Below are 23,792 nucleotides of genomic sequence, written 5' to 3' on the forward strand. Positions count from 1 at the left end.
AGAGATTTTACAAAAATTTCTTATTTGAGAAAATGTGAGAGGCAAACACTGTATATGTAATGGCAGAATAAAACTCTCAGCAATGCTGCAAAAGTACAGTCTGTAACTGGCATAAACTCTGGAACAAATTGTGCAAAGGAAAGGTCAAAATGTTTTCCCAACAGAACAGTGAAGATGAAACATAGATGAAGCATTTGAGGAAGCTGTGTTTATCTCTTCTGTTATTGTAAGGCAATGGAGACTGTGAGATTCTCTCTGTGAGACCCACTGAGATCAGTCTCAAGCACTAATAGTGTTACTGCTGCATACTGGTCTTGGCAAATTATCTGAAAATGAAAGAGTCCTGAAGTGTTTTCCTTTAATGGAAAAATATTGCTATACTCTCAAGTCTCATTTTATTCACTTTCAGATAAATTTGTAACAAACTGTCATTTCCCTCTTTTCCACTTTTGCTTTCAAAGGGTTTTAAGGTCATGCTATTTTCAGCTGCCCGTAATGAATCTGACTAGGTATGCCTGGTGTTTGTCACTGTTGTTCTTAAACATCAGCTGGCTTTTAAATCTTCCTTTTTTGTGTGTTATACATTGTAATAGTATTAGCTTACAGGGAAAGTCAATTTTCTTTCTTTAAAGAAGATGGGGCTTTCTCAAATTCTCAAATAGTTGATATTGTCTATCTTGAACACTTCATTATGTTCTTAACCAATAAATTGAGGTTTTCTGCCTTTCTTCTTCCTATGACCTTTAACTTTGGAAGATTATGCTCATATGTGAACTTTGATGCTGTCTGCAGGATTTCAGAGTTTGTATCATGATATAAGCATCATGGAGCTTGGATGTTCATTATATTAAAAATTATAAGTTCAAACTAACAGCTCTGCAGTTATACCAGAGGAAACTTGTTTAACATGTTACAGCATTCTGCAACTCAGGTTCTCTTAGGTTTTCGTGGAGGCAGTTGATACATGAAGACAGGGATTTAAGAACTGCACATCTTGATTAAGATAATGAGTGTTGGGATGGCTGTTGAAGAGAAACTCATGGAAATTCTATTATGCAACATATTTTCCAAAAATTGTGTTAATAAACGAAAACCCCTTTTTTTTTACTTTAGGACATTACAATTTCTAGCACATTTATATGACCTCAGGAACATACCTCTTGCTTCATATGGGGTGAGACAAGTATAAAACGACCACTGAGAAATATATGCTGTAATACATTTTTCTCACATTCACTGAAACAACTTGACCACCAATGCCCCTCCTTTCTCTGAAGTTTTTTTGGTTTTTTTTGCATACTCCCTCTGGTTTCTGAAAAGGATGTATGTGTGCCATATGGGGCTGGATGGGATTGCCCCAAGGGTATTCTGGGGGCTGCCAGAAGAGCTCACTAAGCAGGTCTTCATCATTTATTATCAGCCCTGGCTAATCAGGGAGGTCCTAGATTACTTGAGGTTGACTAAAGTGATGCCCATCCACAAGAAGGGATGGAAGGAGGGTCTGGGGAACTGCAGGCCAGTCAGCCTGACTGTGGTCCCAAAAGAAAGTTATGGAGAAGATCAGCTTGAGTGCATTCACACAGTACATACAGGACAAGCAGGGGATTAGCCCCAGACAGTGGGCTTAGGAAAGGCAGCTTCTGCCTATACCAGCTGATCTTTTTTCATGACCAGGTGACCCATCTAGTGGATGAGTATACTTGGATTTCAGTAAAGCTTTTGACACCATCTCCCCTGGTATTCCCCTGGAAAAGCTGGCAGCACAGGGCTTTGACAGGTGCACTCTTTATAATTCTGTGATTTGCATATGTAATTGCACATGGAAATAAAATCTTGAATGCTGTCTCTCTTCATCAGCATGCATTTGAGCTTCTTAAGGAATTTGTTCCTGTTTCTAGAAATATTCTACAAACTGTGTTCTAGGGATTTTTACCTGAATCAGTGTCACTGTACTAAGTTGCTTTACTTTTTAATAATTATGGGAAGAATATTCTGTGTGAGGGGGAAAAGAACATTCTTGTATTCATATATCTCTTGTTTTCATAGTAACTAAAGTGGACTGTGTCATGGAATTTTTTGTGTCATGAAAGGAATCTAGAAGCTGACTGGTAAATAATAGTGCTAACAATATGCATTACATATTTTTGAGTTTAGTGTCTTCTGTGTTAATTGTTTTCGTGTTATGGTTCTAATGGTAGCAAAGTATTTGAAGATAGGTTGGAAATGGTTATTAATTATCTCTCATCATAAAGACCAGAACTCAGCAAATTTTTAAGAAATCTGTATTTTCCTGTTTTATTTTTGATGGAAAATTTTTATATAGTTTATTTTCACACATGTATATACCTGCATATATCTGGAAGCATTATTATTATTATTATCACAGTGATCAGCTCATAATCAGGTAATGTTCCACCTGGTCTAAAACTTGAAGAGACAAACATCAGATTCTAAAATAGAGACAGGCAGGGAGAATACACTGTGAAAAATGCAAAATTGCTTTTTTGTGAACTTGGGGCTGGCTGGAATTTCTGATCCTTTGCTGGTCTTCGAGATGTGAAGCATGTTATATTTATCAGTTAAAGTCTTTTCAGTTTAGGATGATGAATTTCTGAAAAATCTGACAAAACTTAATGCAACTTTTCCAACTTACATTGTAGGACTGTTGATTTAAGACATGGATATACCACCTGGAACATTTATTTCCTATACAAAGGGACTTATTTGCAGGCAAAACCAGTGCACAGGTGGGCATTCAAAGAGATATATGAAAGTTCAAACACTCTGTTTACAACTTAGCATGGCATAAATCTGACCTGCTCTAGTTTCGCTCCAGTCCTGACAGCTCTGCGTAATCTGTGCAGTGTAAAGGATGTGTGGGTTAATACTGGAGAATTAGATGCTATCCCTACCTCAGAGAAGCTGTAATTCTACTGCTGCTGGAAGATAATAGTTTTTAGATCAATTGCTTAGACTCTAGGCTACAGGTATGGTGATTTTAAGCTCATATTTTATGGTGGCTACGAGACTTATTTTTAGTTTTAAAATGTCACATAATATGTCAGTGTTTTCTGTCATTGGATGGTTAGATGGGTAAAAGACAAAACTATAAGGATTTAAAATAGCACAAAAGAGTTTTTGATGTTATTTTTAATTTATGTTTGAGGAAGTCATACAGTGCTTGCACTCAAGTCACTTTTTGGTCATTTTTAAGTCTTTCTCAAAAGACTCAGTATTTCTCAGTGCATCCTCTATTTTTGACTAATGTTTGAGATGATTTTAACATGTGTATGTAACAGTATACATGATGTGTATATATGCACTGATGCCAGTTAAATCTGAATTAAGTAGAAAAATGCGGAGGGAAAAAAATTGTAAGAACAACTGATCTTGATTGTGTTACATTTTGTAATGACATATAATGATATTTCCCATAGAATTGTTATAACCAACCACTAGAAACAGCAATAAATTTCCTCAAAACTGAGAAGCCTGCACTATATTGGAGACACACTCAAGATTAACTGGTTCACTTGGATCTTTCATGGAAGAAGAAAATTTGAAGAGCACTTCTTTCCTGGTGTTGCTACTTGAAATTATAACCAACCCAAAATCTCCTGTGGATTTGGATTCTCCAACCTTGGAGAAGGTTGCAGTGGAGTTACTATGAAAAGAAATATGCTCTCTGGATGGATTTTTAGTATGTAGGGGAAATATCTGCATACTGACAACCACTCTTCGGTGCCTATCTACCTTAATAGGCCATCTTCCATTCTACAAAGACGTTATGAATTCTTTGAGTCTAACATTGCACACTTTTATCAGCCTCCTTTGTAGCTTACTGGAAGTTAATTTTAATGTGTTGTTTTAAATGTGTTCAATTAATTGTTTATCCACTTATGTAAGTAGTGTTCACAATGAACCTCTGGGAGAACTGCAAAACATTGCCTGACTTGAGGTGACTGATGACTTTTGTTTCCTAGTAGGTCTCTGACATTCTGATTTTCATTAATCAAGCTGTTAATGTAGTAAATTCTTTAAATTTTATATTTGTATTCTATTTACATAATGTTATGCTCACCTGCACATCCAGCTGGTAATTACAGCTAACAGTGTTCAAGTTTACACAGAGATTTGCTGCTGTGGGGGTATCAGTTGTCAGTTTCTCTGGGTCTGGACTGAAGGCACTTGAGATGGTAGTTCATGTTCAGACTCAGGTGTTTATTATTTCTTATCAGTAAAACACTCTCACTACTGTGAGTTTGGCAGCTTTTCATTAGAAGGCACAAAAAGGCTAACGATCTCTTTTTACAAGGCCTTTTAAGACTAAACTATCCAATTAAGAACTGACACCCAGATTATTTTCCCTTTTAACCCAATAACTGATCCCAAAGAGCCTGCAATGCGGACTTTTCTGCCCAATTACAGAGTGCCACCCAAACCCAAGAAGAAGAAGAAGAAGAAGCATGAAGAACAAACCCAAGACAACACCCTGTGCCCTCCATCTTGCTTCCATCTACAATATACTAAAAATCCCAAAACCTAAATTTCTCACCATGTCATACACCTACACTATTCTCTATAATCTATTTCACACTTTTGTGGATTCTAGTCTATCTTGAAGTCTAGGAAACTTTCTCCATGAATGAGGGTCAAAGTCAGTGCTCCCCTGGGGGTCAGGACAGCCCAGAGCAGAGAGAGAAATATTCCCAGCGCCCTGGGTTTCCACATGCTACCTAGGAAATATACTGTCACCAAATACCATGACTGATATTGAAATTACCCACTGCACAACTAAAGGCCTCTTAATATCTTCTAAGAAGAAAATTAGACTTTTTTTGACAAGGCTTATTTTCTTTGTAGTAGTTGATTGTCAGCTGACAGAGAAACAGTAGTTTGAATTGGTAGCAATATGCTACTTAGAACTAATATAATTTTCCCTTTATTTACATTTCTTCTGAACACTGGTACAACATTGAAGAAAAGCAACTCAACCCTTAATATTGCTATGATGTGGCTGGGTTGGCTTGTTTGATACAAAGCATCGGCCTTTGCAGGTGTTGCTATGGCCAGGAACAGAACTGAAAATATATTCTTATCTATACCCTTATCTCCTAATTCTTTGCCCTCTCCTCTTTCTTGGCATACATTGCCTGCAATTTCTGTATCCATCAATTATTCCATAATTTCATTGCCATCTTTATTGAACTAAAAATTGACTCCTGTGAGTTTAGCATTCAAATAAATTAGCATACTCTAACAGAGGTTTAAGTTGTGAAAGTCTGCTATAGGAAACAGCATGCCCTTTACTGTGTTTAGTGTCTTATCTGCATGGTTTAGAAAACGTAACAGCAATGGCATAAATAAAATCATGTCCCGTAAGCCTTTTATTCTCCATTAGTATGAATAATTTTAATATCTGTTTTTAAGAGCTATTTTTAGATTAATTTTTTTATATGCATAAACTCATTTGCCGAATTCTAATGATGCCAGTCTTTTTTCTTAATTCACAAAGTAATCTTTTCCATACCCAGAAATTTCATACACTTAGGAACTTCCATTTTTTCATTTGGTACCACCCACTTATTTTTAGCAGACTGGCTGTCTGCTAAAAATAGTTATTATTGCTGTCATTTCATTTCCTCCTCAGACTGAACTTTTACTTACAGTTTCCTTCTTTCTTTGTAATAAAAAAAAACAACTCCTGTGTCTATTCACATTAATATTTACTTTCCAACAAATTGATTAGTGATTTTCTTTATTCTCCAAAAATCATCTCTTTGAAATAGCAGTGATGAGTGGGACCATCTTCTCTTTATCCCTAGTTAATGAAATCAGGAGAGGATTTTGATTTTTGAGCAAGAGCTCATCAAATCCCTTTTCTACTTTGTTTCTGAAAGAGTGACCACTTTGTTACATGGTTAATAAGCCAAAACAAAGCTAGATAGGAAAATGTGATTAACTGATTAGAGTCCCCTATCAACTAAACTGGAGTCACAATGTTAAGAACATTTTAAGATACATTTGGAGAATCAGGTGAAAAGAATCTAATCCCTGGGCCATTCAGTTTTTTGTACATTGTGGAAAAGCACTGTCCTGAATGTAGTGATTCTGATGACAGAAAACACGGTCTGGAACATTGTCTTCAATCATTACCCCTGACCACTGAGGATACATTTTCTATATTTCATATAGGAGAATATGCACCCCATGCTTCAATTTTCCCTTTCTGTTTGCAAATTCACATGTACATATATGCAAATGGAATGCAGACCTACAGCACCTGGTGTGAGAATTTGCAGAAGACATATTAATGTCCTATTAAAGAAGCAAGCAGAGGTGGACGATGCCATACTACACTTTTTCCTCTTTTATGGATCACCATGGCTTGGCTAGATTGGCTGGATTTTTTGAAGCAGTAAATCCATTATGTTAATTTAGGAAATGTTATCTAGAAGTAATACAGGTAAATAAAAAATTGCAGTTATCTCAGCAGCAGAAAGAGGTTTAAAATCATAGAATCATTAAATTTGGAAAATATCTTCAAGGTCATCAAGTCCAACCTTTGATCACCAGCATGTCAATAAAAACATAGCTCTAACTGCCAGTTCTAGCTTTTCCTTGAACTCTTCCAGAGAGCGTAACTGCATGACTCCCTGGGCAGCTTATTCCAAATTTTGACAACTCCTTCAGTGAAGAAATTCTTCCAGATATCCAACCTGAACCTCCCTTGGCATAGCTTAAGGCCATTTCCTCTTGTACTGTCACCAACAGTACAAGTACATTTCCTTATGCACTATTAGGGTTGCCTAACAGAAAAGGCCATTCCCCACGTGGCTACAGTCTCCTTTCAGGAAGTCATAGAGAGTGATAGGGTCCGCCCCTCCTTTATTCTAGGTTAAACAACCCCAGCTCCCACAGCCACTCCTCGTAAGACTTTCTAGACCCTTCACGAGCTCTGCTGTCCTCCTCTGGACTCATTCCATCATCTCAATGTCTTTTCTGAGTTGAGGGGCCCAGAACTGGACAACCAGTACTTGAGGTAAGGCCTCACCAGTGCTGAGTCCTGGGAAGCAATCACTTCCCTATTCAAATTTTTTTGGATTTGTATCACACTAGTTTGTATTCACAGAATCACAAAATCACAGAATGAGCTAAGCTGGAAGAGACCCACAAGGAGTCCAACTCCTGACCCTGAACAGCACCATTCCCAAGAATCACATCATGTGCCTGAGGGTATTGTCCAAACACTTCCAAAATTCTGTCAGATTGGTGCTGTAATCACTTCTCTGGGGAGCCAATTCCAGACTCTAACTACCCTCAGATGAAGAGTCTTTTTCTAATATCCAACCTAAACCTCCCGTGACACAACTTCAGGCCTTGCATCCTGTCATTGGTCACCAGAGTCTGCCCCCTGACTTCCCCACATGATGGTGTAGACTGCAGTGAGGTCTCCCCTCAGTCTCCTCCAGACTGAAGAGACCAAGTGATCTCAGCTGCTCCTCATATGGCCTCCCCTCAAGCCTCTTCACCATTCATTGCCCTCCTTTGGATGCTCTCTAACAGATTTACAGTGGCACCCAAAACTACACACAATATTCAAGGTGAGGCTGTACCAATACAGAGCAGAGAGGGACAATCCCCTCCCTTGACTGGCTGTCAAGGCACACTGCTGACTTATATTCAACTTTGCATTGACCAGGATCCCCAGGTCCCTTTCCATGGCCGTGCTTTTCCTGAATAACATTTCTTAAATCCATTGTCTCTTAAAACTATGACATGAGTGATAGAGCTTTTAAATTTCATCTTGATTAGGGATACTTATAAGCACTCTCTGTAAGTACTGACCCATGGTCCTAAGGCCAGCAGTAAGCCATGGTGGATTACTTACCAGTTTGTGTATATCCCAGCAATTTCTTTAGTACTGTAGAAATTTTATGGGATATTTTTTAACATTTGGGAGCAGATATAAACACTGAAGATAATGTGTGGAGAAGAAAAATTGTCAGTCAGGAAAGAATGATGTTTCTTTATTGCATGACTGTTATAATGAATTTTCATACTAGTGAAAATTCTTGCCCTCTTAGAACACCCTAGTGAATGTCCCTGCCAGCAGAAAGGTCAGGTTATAAGATGTGACTAATATTATTGTCAAAGAGCTCATATATTTCAATGCCATTTTTATTGTGCCTTTGTTTGGAACATATTGGGTGAGAGGAGCATGATTTTTCATCCTTTTTAAAAAGTGGTAATGGATAGCACCCATTTAGAGGCCCAATACTTTCATTAAAAGCATTCTGTGCTAGATGGATCATACCTATCTGCTTCTTACTTTTTTTTTCCCTGTGACAAGTTGCTTAGGGACACTATGCTGCTGACAAAGAAAGATTTCCCAAACAAGGTAATGTACAGAAGCCTGTGGGTAAGTCAAGTACTTCTTCCCTATTCATTCTGCTTTTGAGACAGTGTATGTATTGCTTACTATCTTGACAGGCATCCTTGCCCTGAAGGCAGTACATCAGCAAATGTCAGGTCATGCGGGCAGCCCCTTCAGTGTGCTAACTGAAGGGGGTTACTTCATAATGGTAATGTCATCATGATTGATATAAAGACATCTTCTATGTGAAGGCAAGTACTTGGAAGATGCCTATAGGTATCTACTGTAGATAAATCACAACCTTATTTCAAGCCATTTTTATGGAAGAAGAACAGACTAGGGAACAATTCACTATCTAGTCCAACTAGATAGAAGTGAATTGGGTGAGATCTGCATTTAATTACAGAAGACCTAAAAGTGAGAAGATTAACTATTCTATCCTAGAGAGGAACATGAAGCTTTTTTTGAGCTTAGAGATGCCAAAAGGAGTATTGGATATTCTTACGCCATACCAGCTAAAGAGAGAAACATGAAAGTTTGGAACCCAGCCTGAAGAACAAAGTTTAATCTGCAAACAGCCTTGCTTATACACACAAACATAATCTTACTAAGAGAAAGATTTTTTTCCTTCTGGGAGAAATAAAGTAACGTTTGTTGTCTATTCTTTTGTGTTTGGTTTATTTTTTTCTTTTTAAGAGGAAAGAAATCTACTGCTACAAAGCTGAAAAAAATCCTCTCTCTTGCTTCCATCTTAGCATACATTTTCTACGCAGCCATGTGCATTCCTCATGTGCAATGTTTCCCTTCACTATTTTTTCTGCCAGTGTCTATTACCTTCAGCAATGCATGTGCGGAGTATGAAGTGTAGAAAGTATTGTAACATTTTGTAACCATGGTGCTTGCAAATGTTGTAGTTATCTACCATAATCCACTTAAATTTTTACTGCAGTACACTAATTCCTTCAACTGTAGCTATAGTACAACGGTGGCAACAATGCAACCCTGGACTTCGTAAAGATAATTATTTCTATTACTACTCAGGATTCAGCTATTAGTCCAGTGGAGTGGGCATTTGGGTACTTATTGTCTTAATTTGTCCTATTATATTTTTTCCCTCATTTGATGGCTACACCTATTCAAACACTTTTCTCTGAAACACAGAGGTGTGGCAAAATAATAACACTCCAAACACTGTCTTTTTATTTTTGAAGTGTTTTGACGACAGAGAAATTTAATATGCAAAGACAGCTCTGCCCTGAGGTGACCTTGTTAACATTACTACAACAAAGTGATCCTAACTATATGTTACTATGTACCTTTATTTCCCTAAAACCCAGTATATTCTGTTACCTAGGAGTAATTACAATAAAAATGGCCTTCTTTATCTAATTACAAAATTCAAAATTCTATTTTGCTCTTCTGTTAACTCGGTAAATATTTAACCTTGTATATTTAACTCATTTAAAAATTATAAAAATGGTCAGTATGTGAAGGTAATATAGGGGTCTGGATTTCCCTTGGAAACTAAAAAAGAGCAATCATCTTTTATGCATTTTTCAAGCTAGGAACCCAATCATCCATGAACCTGGTCTTGCTCTGTTGAGACAAACTTGCATTACAGTCTAATCTATTTCAGGTTTGTAGACCTTTTGGTAAGTCAGTTCAGATAAAAAGGACTGCAACATGTGTGAGTTCAGGGAACACGGGAAAAAATAAGAAAAATAAGAAAAGAAAAGGATACACAGGGGAAAGCTTGTAATTCAGACACAGAACTTCTGGGAGTCAGGATTTGTGGCCAGAAAAACATCAATCACAGTTAGGAGACAGAACTCAAGTGAACATCTCACAGTGCTCATCTAACTGAGGAGCCAGACTTATCCTGAGCAAAACCCAAGAAAACAAAACCAAAGTACATTGTGCATTTGGCAGCAGCTAAGAAGGGGTTTTAGGACACATGGTAAAAGAGATGTGGTTTGAAAAAGGGAAGGGAGTCTGCCCAAAGAAGACAATGAAGAGCAAATTCAGACAAATCCTTTAACTTTCTTATAATATTTTCCGGGTCTATTGGGGCTGTCCAGACAGATTGTGAGTGTCTTCTGGAATGAAGCTACCAAGTCAGCATGGATCATTTCAACACAGAAAAATTCTGAATAAGTTTAAACTCTTCTGTAATGAATCCTAATGATGGCTGGAGGGAGGTGTTAATGAGTGTGAAATGGAGCCTGGGGTAACAGAAACACTCTTAATAATGTGATAAAGTGGAAGCTACTACAGAAATGGAAGTGGTTGTTATGCAATGTCAGCCTTGAGACGTGAACTATGTATCTAACTCTTTTCATTAATTCTAAACTTCTTTCTTGTTATTTGTTCCTTGCTGGAAAACATTGTATACTTTGGGTCCATTGAATACTTTTGGTACTTTTTTCAACCATCTTTTCTAAAAGTGGTTCTGCAAATCAATATAATAGGTGGCTACAAGAAAAAATAACTTCAAATCTTTTACTCTGTGGAATTTGGAACATTATACTGAATATAAACGGTCTAATTAAATATTACTCAATATGATGTGCTGTGGAACACTGTAAAAAAAAAAAGAGGAGACTTCTAGAAAAGAATCATTTCATCTAAATCTAAATTGCTCAATGGGAAAATCAGATTCCATAAAAATAAAGCTGAAAACAGAAATGTAAAGTCTGCATTACTTGTTAAGATAAAAAAGACTCTCCTCATAAATGTGGAAGCCAGGCCATCATGGTCATTTATCTTCTGTTGAAAGCAGCAGTTTATCAGCTCTGCTTTGCCCTCTCTGCTTTTTTCATTCTATGCAACCAGTTGACTTCCCTAAGGTTTTGCCCAGCCAGTGAAAAAAATAGCTTTTCTTCTGCTATTTATCTTTAGGCAAGTATTTTTCCATATCAACTTTACTCAGTTCTTATCCTGCACTGCTCATTTCTGGGCATTTTATTTTGCTGTTACAGCATAAAGCACTGAAAAATCTGAACAGTTTGTTCCATAAGAGTTTGTGGGGACAGCTCTGTGGCTTTCATGAGAGCGACTGTTGTTCAGCCCTCTTCAGTTACATTTAGTTTGAACATACTTGCACTGTCAGAACAAAACAGATGTTATAAAGAAATATTTTTATATTATTATCTCACAAAATTTCAATGAAAAAGAAATATATATAAATACAGATATCAATTGGCCTAAGTCTATCTAGATATTCTTGTCTAGAGTTGGATTCAAATTGAAAATATTTGCAAAGGGAGTCTGTGTTTGATTTTAAAAAAGCATTAGTTCTGCAAAGCAAAGATTTTAAGGAAAAAAATTTCCAATATTGTAGAATCACTTAGAAAAGAGAAATCTTCAGAGAGAGGATACCAGAGAGACAAAAAAAGTACAAAGTTGTACCAGACATATTATATCTGCATATTTAAGCCCAGATTACGGTTTCTGCTGCCATCTCAAAGGTTCAATTACAGTTTTCCTGCAACATCTCAAAAGGATTCAATTACCTTTGAGTGGCAGGGCTACTTTGACATGATGTAACTACTGAAATTAGTTTTCCCAGGTAAGACTATGGATTGATGAAATTTGATTATTTGTAAAGGTAAAAAAGGAATGCTTTGCCAAATACCAGTGCCAGAATTTAGTGACAATAGAAAATTTTTGCTGTTCATCATTCTCATCCCTGAAATACATGGGCATAACTGCATCAGTCAGAACTGACAATCCCACATGTTTAACCATAGAATGGCTTTACACTTCATACATAAGATTTTTTTTTCTGGTTCTGAGGCCACTCCTTCTGTCTTTCAAGTTAATTTAGAATTTTACTTTTTTTTACTTCACTATAGAAATTTGTGGGTTTTTGCAGTGAGCATACTTTGTGTCTAAGTCTCTTCCATTACTTTTTGCTGTGTCACAAGGTTCTTATCTCAGCTTCTCTGTTATTCAATACTTGTATAATGTATTATGCCATTTAGAAAGATCATTCAGTCTTTTTATGACTTTTATGCATATGATGAATCACTCTGGATGGCAGTTTTTCCCAGTTCAGAGAAGTGCTCTCTTCCATCTCTGCCTAGTTTATTGATAACTATCATTGAATGAAGAGCTGGCAGAATCTCAGTCTGGCTCAATCTGAAATAGTACAAATGAATACTTCAAAATATAAACTCAGCACTGAAAATATTTTTAAATCTAATTTTCTGTTGAATAACTGAAGAAACATTCAGATCTTTCAAGGAATACACAATCTGGACTGTCATATTATTTCATTTCACTACTATTTTGGAGTATCAATTTTCAGATGATAAAGCTTGCAGAGCTCCCACTAGATAGCTTTGCAGTAATGGCATTTTAAATATTTAGAGGGATAAGATTTAAATATATGTTGGATAAAACAGGCTTTTACTGGTGTGAGAAGGTGATCATTCTCACGAAGTGGAAATAAAAAAATGCAGGAAATTTTTGCATGTAAAACATTTAAAAGCCAGTTTCAGAAGTCTGGATGGTCAGTTCTGCAGTGACTAGAAGAAGAGTGAGCCATAAAATACTTGTGTAACTTTGCTGCATGTGAACTTGTACCTGTTTGCTTTATTGCTACCAAGTGTTATTGAAATATCACCACAACATTTCCATATTATATAAAAATATCCTTTACTTTCAGCTCAGTAGAAATTTTAAAAATGCATCATGTGGTGAGAAACATTAAATGAAATAACATTTTCATAATCTTCAGAATTTTAAAATACTTTTGTCTCATAGAGGCAAAAGTATGCTTAATTTACCCTTTTTCTCCTGTTTGGTGACATATTTGTTTTAATGCAAAAAGAAAAATAAGAAATATGAGAAGGGAGAGGATTAAGTTGAAAGTATTTAAGTTATCTTTTTGGTTTTGCCTCTTTTTTCACCTAGTTCAAATACCAGGAAGAAATGCCTCTTTTCAGCATACTTCAGCTTATATCTAACTATTTTCCCTTCTCTCATACACCAGAATCAGGCAGTGACAGTGAAAATGCAATTACTAATCCAACCAGTGGGAGGGTCTTTCCCTTTCCCCATCTGTTGCACCCCCCATACTTGTCATCATAACTTTGTTGAATGTCTGCACGAGGAGACAATGCAGAGTTGGGGAGGTCACTGGCTGAGCATGTTAATTGCCAGCCTGCCCACTGCCAGACATCAACACCCCCTTCCTGTGCAGGCAGCAGAGAGGAATCAAATACTGGAAAACTGAATTGTTTTCCAGTATTTGATTTAGTCAAGAAGTATGAGTGCTTAAGCAGACCTGTTTGGGAGCCTAAAGAGTGACCAAAATGTTACTGCTATTTTTAATCAGTGGCAGCAGTAAGTGCCACTCATATTGTTCACAAAACAGTGATGTCTTCTCGCAAATGTTAAAATAGTTTCTGCAACAGTGTCCACTGTATTAATATGCTTACAGTCAGGAGGGAAATTTCTGGTGTGCCTGAGACAAGTGAAAAATACAAGACTATCAACCAAAAAAAAAAAAAAAAAATCTTGTGAGAAAGAAGTGGAAGATGGTGGCATTTGTTGGAAGGAGAATTTTTGAGAAAACAAAAAGTGATGCTGTGACACAAGTGTTGTGATCGTTCATAGAATTACTATAATCTGCAGGCTTATCAGCACCTAGATATTTGCATGTACTATGATTAATATCTTCTCAAATGTTACAGTTAAGCTGTTGGGATGCACATCCTTATCCAAAAGATGCATTTCCATCAGGGCCACGGCAGTCTACTCCTTTCTTGTGACAACAAAGGCCTTAAAATCTGTTTACAAACTAATGTTTTGATCTAAGGAAACTGCAAATGTCTTCCTGGGAAGTGCAAGCTAAACTGAGCCACCTGGAGAGAAGGTCAGCTTTTAGTGTAAGGGCAGGGTAGAGAAAGAGTAGCTACTCACCTGGGAATGCTGATCAGGGAACAAGGCATGCTTGTGTAAGTCATTAAATCCTACTCCCTCTCAAGTCTAGAGGGCATGAGGTTAAGAAAGTAATCAGAAATGCTTGACCCACCATGATTATGTGATGTATAGATACAGTAGGCAATTACTTGGGTGAGCCACCCAGCTTTCACTGTTTTCTTGTCCTAAGCTCCCCAAAGCCATTTCCCCCTTGTTATCAGATTTCTGTTTTGTGCAAATGTGCAGAAGAAGGATAATAGCTGGGCAGAGATAGTACATCAACCTTATTATAATCCTTGTTTAATACTGTATTTTAACCTATCTTTCTGATTTCAGAAGGTCCAGACCTATAAACAAAACCTTAGCATATAGCAGGTTATCTTGGCTAACATGCTTCAGGTTACCTGGCTCTTTTAGAAACTGCAGTGAAAATGGTTTTAGTTTGAACACCAAATCCAGAAGTTTCTGTATGCCATTTTAAACATTTATAGCATTTCAATCATTTCTAACATTATTATTAAACTAATAAATGTTTTAGCAGCTTGAAATATCTCCAGACATAAAACACAGTGTTAGGTACATATATTACAAAAAACAACAACAACAAAGGAGTTGACAAGCAGTGAGTTAAATAGAATTAATTTCCTTTCAGTTTCCCAGTGAAATCATAAACCAATCAGACTTTTGTTCTTGTGTTATATGATACTACTAACCCAAAGTCCCTCAGTGAAATTATTTCCTTGTAAATCATTGCAGTCTATCCATTATGCTCAAGAAATATGATTTTTTTAAAGTGGGTAATATAAAGTAGAAAAAATATGTGCTGCTTCCAATCTCCTGATATCTGCAGGAGCCCCAGGGCTGATCTAAGCCTCACAGCTTCTAAATACTCAATTACTTTTAAAAGCTGATGCATATTTAGTACAACAGAATATGAAAACTAATCAGAAAAAAGGGAGAGAAAACAAAGCACAGAGATATAAGAAAGATTTTCTTTCTCTGGATATACACTTACATATTTTACCATTAATTAAAGCATACTTATATTTATAAGTAATCACTAAATTAAAAGATATTCATTTGCCTCACTGAATATTACAGTGTAGGTGTTCCCTATTCCTAATCAGAAACATCCAAATTAACTATGGTAAGAAACATCCTGATCCATACAATCTGGCAAGTGGGCCTGCAGAGATTACTACAATTAGATATTTCCTTTGTGGATGTACTCAATGGCCAGTGAAATATATCCCTGTCCTCCTGACTTAAAATAGAAAAATTATTATAATTGATATTTTGATTTAACTTTTCTATTTTATCAAATCAAAGAACATATTGGAGAAGAAGATACAAGAAGGAAGGAAGAATGAAAGGTAGCTTTCAGTGTAGCTGAAAGTTGATTCAGCTACATTTCCTTCAACAAACTTTGAAAAATTTTACTGTAAGTGACAATTATCTCTGCACATCCTGACGGTCACCTGGACTCAGGGAACGACTAAGTCATCATGTCAGAACTTCTTTCTGGTTTAAGGTTGAAGTGTGACAGGGATGTAGCAGACCATAGTTCTTGTTCTCTGAAAAAATTTTTGTGAGATTTTTCTCTCCCAACATAGCTAAGACTTGCCAGAATGAAAAGTCTGTCATTCTTGTATCCATGTATAACATCTGCGAGTTATTTTATTTGATTGATACATGCAGCAGTACTTTTTAAATAAGAGGCTAGGGATTTTTAACTGGCAATCTAAGATGGTTTTTGCCCAATCAAAAAAGCTTCCTGATTATAAACAATAAGTTTTTGTTTGTGCAATGACATATATACGGCACCTCATAAAATAATTTAATATTCTTTTAAGACTTGATAAGAATTATAGGAAGGTAAAGGTTCACTTATCTTCTTTAGATGCTTTATTAAATTAATGAGAGATAATATTGTTTTCTTGATAACCTGTGTTTATGTTTGTTCCTAAGCTTAATTTCCTAATAATTTGTGAGAACATGAAGAAAAGTCTCAACAAGAATAATTTCCCTGTCTTCCATTGCTACCTCATTGTCATTATTTCACTTGGAGCTACACTTTGACAATTTTGTTGTTGCCCTCTGGAGAGGCACCGTATAGGTGACTTTTCCCACAGGGGAATACTATTATAATTGTGCCTGAAAAAGAGATGGTCTTTCTGGAGATATTATGAGGAGAAAGATCCATGAAGAAAAAAAATAAAATCTTCAGCTATTGTGCTGGAACTGAGCATTTTCTGCAGAACTGTCTCTTCTTCCTGAATTGATGGAAAGGTACTTTCTGAACAACTGACTCATACATGTATATGAAATCCTTTCTCCCAGGCACTACAGAAAGTGATTTTCTAAACAGTTGGAGCACAAAGAGAAAGACTTCTGGTTTGTATGCTGGACATCTTATTTTAATTTTTAAGGAGATTTTTGTATTCCACTTAGGCTTTTTGGTATTTCAGAATTTTGGAAATTGAGTATTGTGGTTCTCTCATGTAAGGATTTTCTGCTCACCAAAGTCTAAAGAAATGCTTCTGGATTTCTAATGCAGAACATAAAAGAGAAAAATTAATATTTTCAAGTTATCTGTGTACCATCATACTTGTCTAGCTGTGATATCAAGTGGTGAGACAAAGATAAAGTTGGCTTAGTGAAGCCAAAAATTTTCATATTACAAAAAACTCTCAAACATCACTGAAAACATGCTTCTTCATTGCTGAGTGAGGAATTCTGACATTATTTTTAAGCCCTAATAGAATGGAAATACATTTACTAAGATTTTCTAGGAGTCTGCCTTGTGAATTTCCATTCTTTTTTGATTGTCAAACTTCTCACTACCTCATAAATTATTTGCAAGGTGCCTGGAGGTGCAGTTAAAGAGGGCAAATTTGTGTTTCTACTAATGAATTGGTTTCCCTGTAGGGTACAGGAGACAGTACTTCAGTCTAATGAATGGAAAAAATTAAACTTCAAGAATCTTTTTACTAAGAATGACACCACTTTTTACACAAGAAGAATAAGAAAGCTGGAGAAACTTTCTATCTCTGTATTGCTCTACTTGCTTGAGTAACCCCCTCCTTGAAAATGAAACAAAGTGTGAACACTTTTAGCCTGTAAATGTAAATGGGAGTAGGCACTGTTTGTTTTGTATATGGAAGCACTGACAAGTCAGTGATATCTATTGTTCTGATCCTGAGGTCCTCTGGCTGTTGATTTCATTTCAAGCTGTGCTGCTACTGTGGCTGCTGGTAACTGAAAGAGGAGCTAGTGGGGAAAAATAAAAGAAAATAAAAAATCCACAATAAAGTCATAGGAGGGTATGAAAAGCATTCCCTGAATTTTATGTAGGATTTCTTTCAGTTGGTGGGTTGTGCTAATTAAGGATAAATTTTCCATGTCTGGATTATAGAGGCAAGGCTAGCATCTAGTTTCATACTCCCAAATGAAAAGCATTATCAATGATAAATGCCTGCTGCCATGATATAGCATTCATAACAATTGCACACATACAGTTTTCCACTGAGGATTCAGTAGCTTTGATATTTATGTCCCAGCTGGCTCTTATTCAAGCTTTTTTTCCCCCCTCAATGAGTAACTAACTGTGCCTGCTTTGGCAATTCTGCTTTATGAATACTTAGGAGGAGTCCCTTAGAATTCACACTTATCAGTTAGTCGAGGTATTTTGGTTGAACAACATTCTTAGTGTGACACGTGTTAAATAAATGAATTAATAAAAAAACCAGTATCAGATTTTTGACTCATTTTTTCCCCATCTCTTTCCCAGACACAAACATGTCAAAGCAACTTTTTTTTTTTCTTTTTTTTCCCCCTTGGAGTCATCAGCTAATAAATCTTTGTTTCCTCTTCTTATTTAGCAGTTTTTCCTATACAACTTACTTTTTGTCCTTCCATTTGTTTGAATATTTTCTGAGAAACAGCTTGGTACAGATCAGTGTAGCTACTAGGCAAAACTTTGATACTGGTGCAAAGCAAAATGCTTTTACATTTATTAGAGAAAGAGTAGGCATAGGATGCAGTTAAAAAAGTTCCTAAGCAAAGTGTGAAAATATTTTTGTTTTAGAGGCAGAAATCTTGGGAAGTATCTTGCTTGTTGGAAAGAAGACTCAAAGTCAGAAAGAGGTCTTTGTGAAAATGGCTAGTAAAGAGTGCAGGAAAAGGAAAGCACAATGCAACAGTTGTCATGGGGTATGCAGAATTCATTCCTCATTAGTTAGCTAATGAGACAGTTTATTCTGTATATGTAATGCTATTTCTTTGTGGTTTTTTTTTTGTTTATGTGTAAGAAAATTTGTGATTTGTTCTAATAACTCCATGAACCTAATATAAGAGCATGTGATAAGTCACTGTTGTGTGTGACATTGTGTGTGATTCAGCCGGGAGGGATAGAAACCTACTGAATAAGAACACCATGATTCTGAGTCAGTCTTGGATTATCTCTTTATTTCTAATGTGCAGATTACTCAAATTTCCACCCCTCCTTTGTGAACTGGGTGGACTAGATACAAGCTAAATGGCTTCATGAATATCTCTCATCTTCCCCTACAAACTAGGGGAAGAAGGACATGATGTAAATTCGTAATATTGCTTCAGAAAATCTTTGAAGTGTAATATTTAATCTCAGGATTATACTGTCAGATGGAATGCAGGTAATAGCTCTAATAAATGTATTTATTTCTAAATAGATATTATAATGTATAAAAAATTCTAACTTAAATTTTCAAGGCCAGCAAGGCAAACACATTAGATGTCACTTCAATATGGCCATGAGTTATTTCTTTCTCTTTTAGGTCATCTTGTCTTTGAGGAAGAGGAACAACAGAATGCAGGGCAGTTTAGAGTCAGAAATCCTAAAGCTGCTGAAAGGCACCAGGCAACAGCTATAGAAAGACCTTCCAGAAGATAACAAACACTAGGAATACAAAAGAGAAGTTTAACAGGAAATATTAATAGAATGTTTTTGACTGACTTAAAATAATGAAAGATCTACAGCTGTTTTATGAGCTTAATAAAACCCTGGATCATCAGATTTTTGAAAAACATTTACAGCTCTTCTTCTGTAAGCATTTCCCACCCCAATCTCTCTTCCTTCCTGCCTTACACTACAGACATCCTGTGAATTTTGTCGCTAAGAAGCAAGATTTGATTTCTCCTGAAGCTGCTGCTCACACTGGATGTATCTCTAGTCTGTAATAGTGTATGGTGCAGAGATAACTGAGATAGCCAAGATCTATGTAAATGGTATGCAGCAATTTTTCAGCTCACCTAAACATAATTTGCCTTACTAAGTTGATTTTAGAAAGACTTAAATACCTTTCTTTTCACTTACTAGATTAGACTGAATTTAAACTGTGATGGCAACCTCTGCATGCATCTGATTAACCATTTCAGATTTTGACTAGTTTAAGAATTTATGCAATACTCTGTTTCAGTGTGTGATACTTTCAGTGTGTGATCTATGGCTACAAGAAACAGTAAATCAATTTTGAGGATAACTTGTTTTCAGGCATCTGAGGAGAAGTGAGATTCCATTAACTCCATCAATCACCTCCTGAATCATTTTTCCCTTAGGAAGGGTGAAATAACTTGGTGTCCTGATAGATGCTTAGGGCCAACACAGAAACAAACAGAAGGGAAAAAACAGAACAAAACATTTCTGTATTCATTATTATTAGAGGAAAAATGACTCATTAGCTTTCTGATCCACACTTTTTTTTTCTCACATTTCTGTTGAGATCTGAGGTAATTTTTGCAGATACCTCATGTCAGTTAGAATTCATAATCCAGGATTTTTTCGACCTATTTTCCTTCTCCATTATTGTTCTCTGTTAGGGAAAGGCTATTCATAGACTCTTTACAATCTACCTGATCACAGGTAGCTGTCATTGCATGGAGAGAGGAGGAATGAAGAAACAAGAGTAGTAGGATATCTGGAAAGCAGAGTCATTCTGAATGAAAAAGCTCCTTCTGTTTCTGCATTTCAATGATTTTTTTTAAATTACTGCACAGGATTGGAAAAAGTGATACATAGAGATGCTCTCAACTTCAGCTGAAGACAAGAAGCAACAAATGTGAGTGAAAGAAAAATAAGAAAGTATTTCTTTATTATTTTATTTGTTCAGATAGTATCTTACATTGAAAGACATTACTCAAGGAAGAAATAGTATCAATAGAAATAAATATTTCAAATAAGGACAATTTATAGTAATTATCTCAAAGGACTGGAGAGATCATGCTAACAAATTTTCTTCTACTGAATTTCACTTCTGAATTAATTTTTCTCCTGCATGTCTTTCTTGCATATTGCTGATCAACCATGATTAAATTTTTCAAAGGTAAATTCACAGTAATTTCAAACAATTGCTAACCCTATCTATATAACTATCTATATCTAATATAGATAAGATGGTATTGTCTTGCTGTACTGCTAGAGCACTCACAAAGGCTTATTCTTTAAAATATAGTGCAGTTTCATGTTATCACTTGATAAACAGGTGAACACCAGATTTTTACTAAGACAACTTTGACACTTTTGTTTTAATCAGAGAATTGGAGAGGATTGGAAAGTTAAAACATTGGAATGGTCAATGACTCATCAATTACAACAGAGCTTAAGTTTTTATGAATTATATAATTTGATTTATACTCCAAGCAAAATATGTTGAAATTGATAAATCAAGCTATGTGACATTAACACCCTTCACAAAAGATTTTTTGAGAGACCAGTGAAAAACTGGTTAGAAAGATGGGAATTATATTATTTTTAATCATAACCGACTGCTTACTTTATAAAGAGGTTTTCTTTTTGGGAGCCAGCTTATATAACTAGATAAAGGACATGTCTAGGAAAAAATACGAATAAAAAAAGGGAAAACCCTATTGTACAGGTATGGAGATACTGAAATAGGACACTGAAGAATTTTATTTGGTAGGATTATTGAAAAACTAAATTTTAATATGTCTCTGAACCAGTAAATTTCAGATACCATAAAACAAAAGCTGCAAGCTAAAGAAATTAACAATAAACTACTGAGCTAATTTCTGTGACTGTAAAGACAAATGGACAAAAATACTATAACAACTTCCACCACTGAAATTACTCCATGCTAATTTTGTGGTAAACTATACTTCTCTTTCATGTCTTTATCCTTCTCTTATGCCTTCCCCTTCTCTTTACTCTGATCCTTTTTTCACCATAATAATTTTTCTGGTCTAGTTTCTGAGTCCTTCGCATGCAGCTGCAAAAGAACCCTTTCGTTAGAATTCCTCCTTCTGAAGCACCCCTTCCTGCTCACAGTTAATAGTACCTACAGCTCTTCCTTCCAAGCCATTTGCTCTTGATCTTGCCTGCACCTTCTCTCTAACCCATTTGAAGACAATGACCATATCTGACATGTGTTACCAGTCACACAAATGGGTTCAGCAAGAGGTGGAGCCTGGATTTTATCTGCTGTTTGTTGGTGAGATTATCTGACCAGCTTTGTAGGGGATACTCTGTAGGAGCCTTACTCAAACGGGGTGAAGATGTGTGAGGAAGATATGGAAAACAATATCTGTCTCTAACAGACCTTCTACGGATGCTGACCAGATAATGCTATGAAAGGCAAAATGTTGATACTCAGTGTAAGGCACGTGTGAGTGGTGAAAGGAAAGGTATTTTGCCAATAGTGTGAATCAGAGAACACTTCTCTTTGAGAGATTGAAAGAGCTCTAAAATGGTAACTCTCAGAAGAATGTAGGGCATTCAGATAGAGAGCAGTGGGATGCAGATATGTACAGTACTGATGTTTGCAAAATTGGCACAGCAGCTATCTAAGCACATGCATATTTCCACAGAATGAATTTAACACACCTAAGCCCTCACTGGGTCCTACTTTACATCAGTAGAATCGTGCAAAGCATATGTCAGATGCTGACTTTGCATGTGTATAATGGCTTATTCAATCTTTTACGATAGAAGGGAGGGATGAGAAGGCATCTACCATGACTTAACTGAGGCTTTGTCACAATCACAGTGCTATCCTCATTAGCAATCTAGGGAAACATGGTAACTGTTAAGAGAATATAAAGCTGATTGGATGCCAACAGGCCTAGTTACTGGGGGTTGCTGTCAAAGCAGAAAATTGTATTCAATAACACTTGATCCTTGCCTTTGACAAAAGTAGGATGCAGAAGGCGTGCAGAGTGTTTTGACACCTAGATGCAGCAGTGATGACAATGAAAAAAAACAGCAAAGGCAACATAGCATAAGCTGGCTATCATTAAATTCCCTCTGCAGATTTACTGTATGTTTTGTTCTTCCTCACAACAGAAGCTGACAGAGACATTTACCTACTAACTCACCAGCTGAAGGGGAAAAATAAAGACCCACCATTTAATGAGTCTGTCTTCAGTATCTCTCTAGTGTACCATTTGGACATTTTGATGTTCTTTTAACTAGATGAAATTTTTGTTCTTCATTGCAAAATTAGAGCTGAAATTAAATAAATGGAAGCATCAACAAATAGTTATTAAATTACATAAAGCAACAAAACACACTTAAAGTAACAAAGCATACACTTTTCTTATTTTATGGAGTTTAGAAGAAAGGAAAAATTGGACTGAAGATTTGGAAATTTTTTCCCCAATGTAATATTAAACAAGTTTGAAGCTCTGCAATGTTGTTGGTTTGGGGCTTTTTTAACCAGTTCTAAAATATATGCACAAAACATGGTGAAATTTTGTTGTAGGTCCTGTACTTCCCACAATTTAGTAGACTTTCTAAGGTCATTTTAAAATGCAGTTAGAGTTGGTTTCCAAATGTTTAATTTTATTTTGTCAAATGTATGAAAACAATTTACTGGTTGTTTACAGCATATAAAAGTATGATGAAACCCCTGTTCTCAGTTATCAGGGAGACAGGATATGTAAGAGGAGGTATGACATGAAAAAACCCTGGGTTTTGTCATGTGAATCTGCTCTGTGTTCTAGAGCTTCTGGTATTCCATGCTTGTAAGAATTTTCATGCTTGTCCCCCCAAATGACATATTTCTGTGGTTTATTATTTTGGTTTTTTCATTACTTGGCTATCAGTACACAGATATATGTAAATTTAACAAAGATAAACAAAAAACTTGAGAACATAATATTTTTCATGTTTAACTTAATATTTTCAGCATTTAATTTTCAATTATGTGTCTTTATTTAGACAGCTAATGTATTTTCAGTGTATTTTTTAAGCTTTTGTCAACAGTCTCTGTAGGGATTTTTTGTCCTGAATGGCCTAACTTCAGAAAGATATGTTTTGAAGGGCAAAATCCTCCAAGTGTGTTTTGCAGTGCTGTGGTCTATATAAAATTAAATCTGTCATCTCATTCTTCAGTTACCTATTCTTATAATCACTGGTTGTAATTTCTCTTTGTGAAGACTAAAAATTATTATGTATTACTTTACAATTTTGCCATGTCACTTTCCCCTATCTTTA

The 23,792-nt window shown here is 36.0% G+C and overlaps 1 long non-coding RNA gene across 1 annotated transcript; it reads left to right on the forward strand.

The window, feature by feature from the left end:
- Nucleotides 1-6,423: 6,423 nt before the first annotated feature.
- On the forward strand, nt 6,424-8,933 carry LOC135299414 (uncharacterized). The gene is made up of 3 exons (XR_010361397.1): nt 6,424-7,042; nt 8,354-8,401; nt 8,494-8,933. It is a non-coding gene; the product is annotated as an uncharacterized LOC135299414 (long non-coding RNA).
- The last annotated feature ends 14,859 nt before the right edge of the window (nt 8,934-23,792 follow it).

The sequence above is a fragment of the Passer domesticus genome, chromosome 4, assembly GCF_036417665.1.
Source record: "Passer domesticus isolate bPasDom1 chromosome 4, bPasDom1.hap1, whole genome shotgun sequence".
In the NCBI taxonomy this organism is placed as follows: Eukaryota; Metazoa; Chordata; class Aves; order Passeriformes; family Passeridae; genus Passer; species Passer domesticus.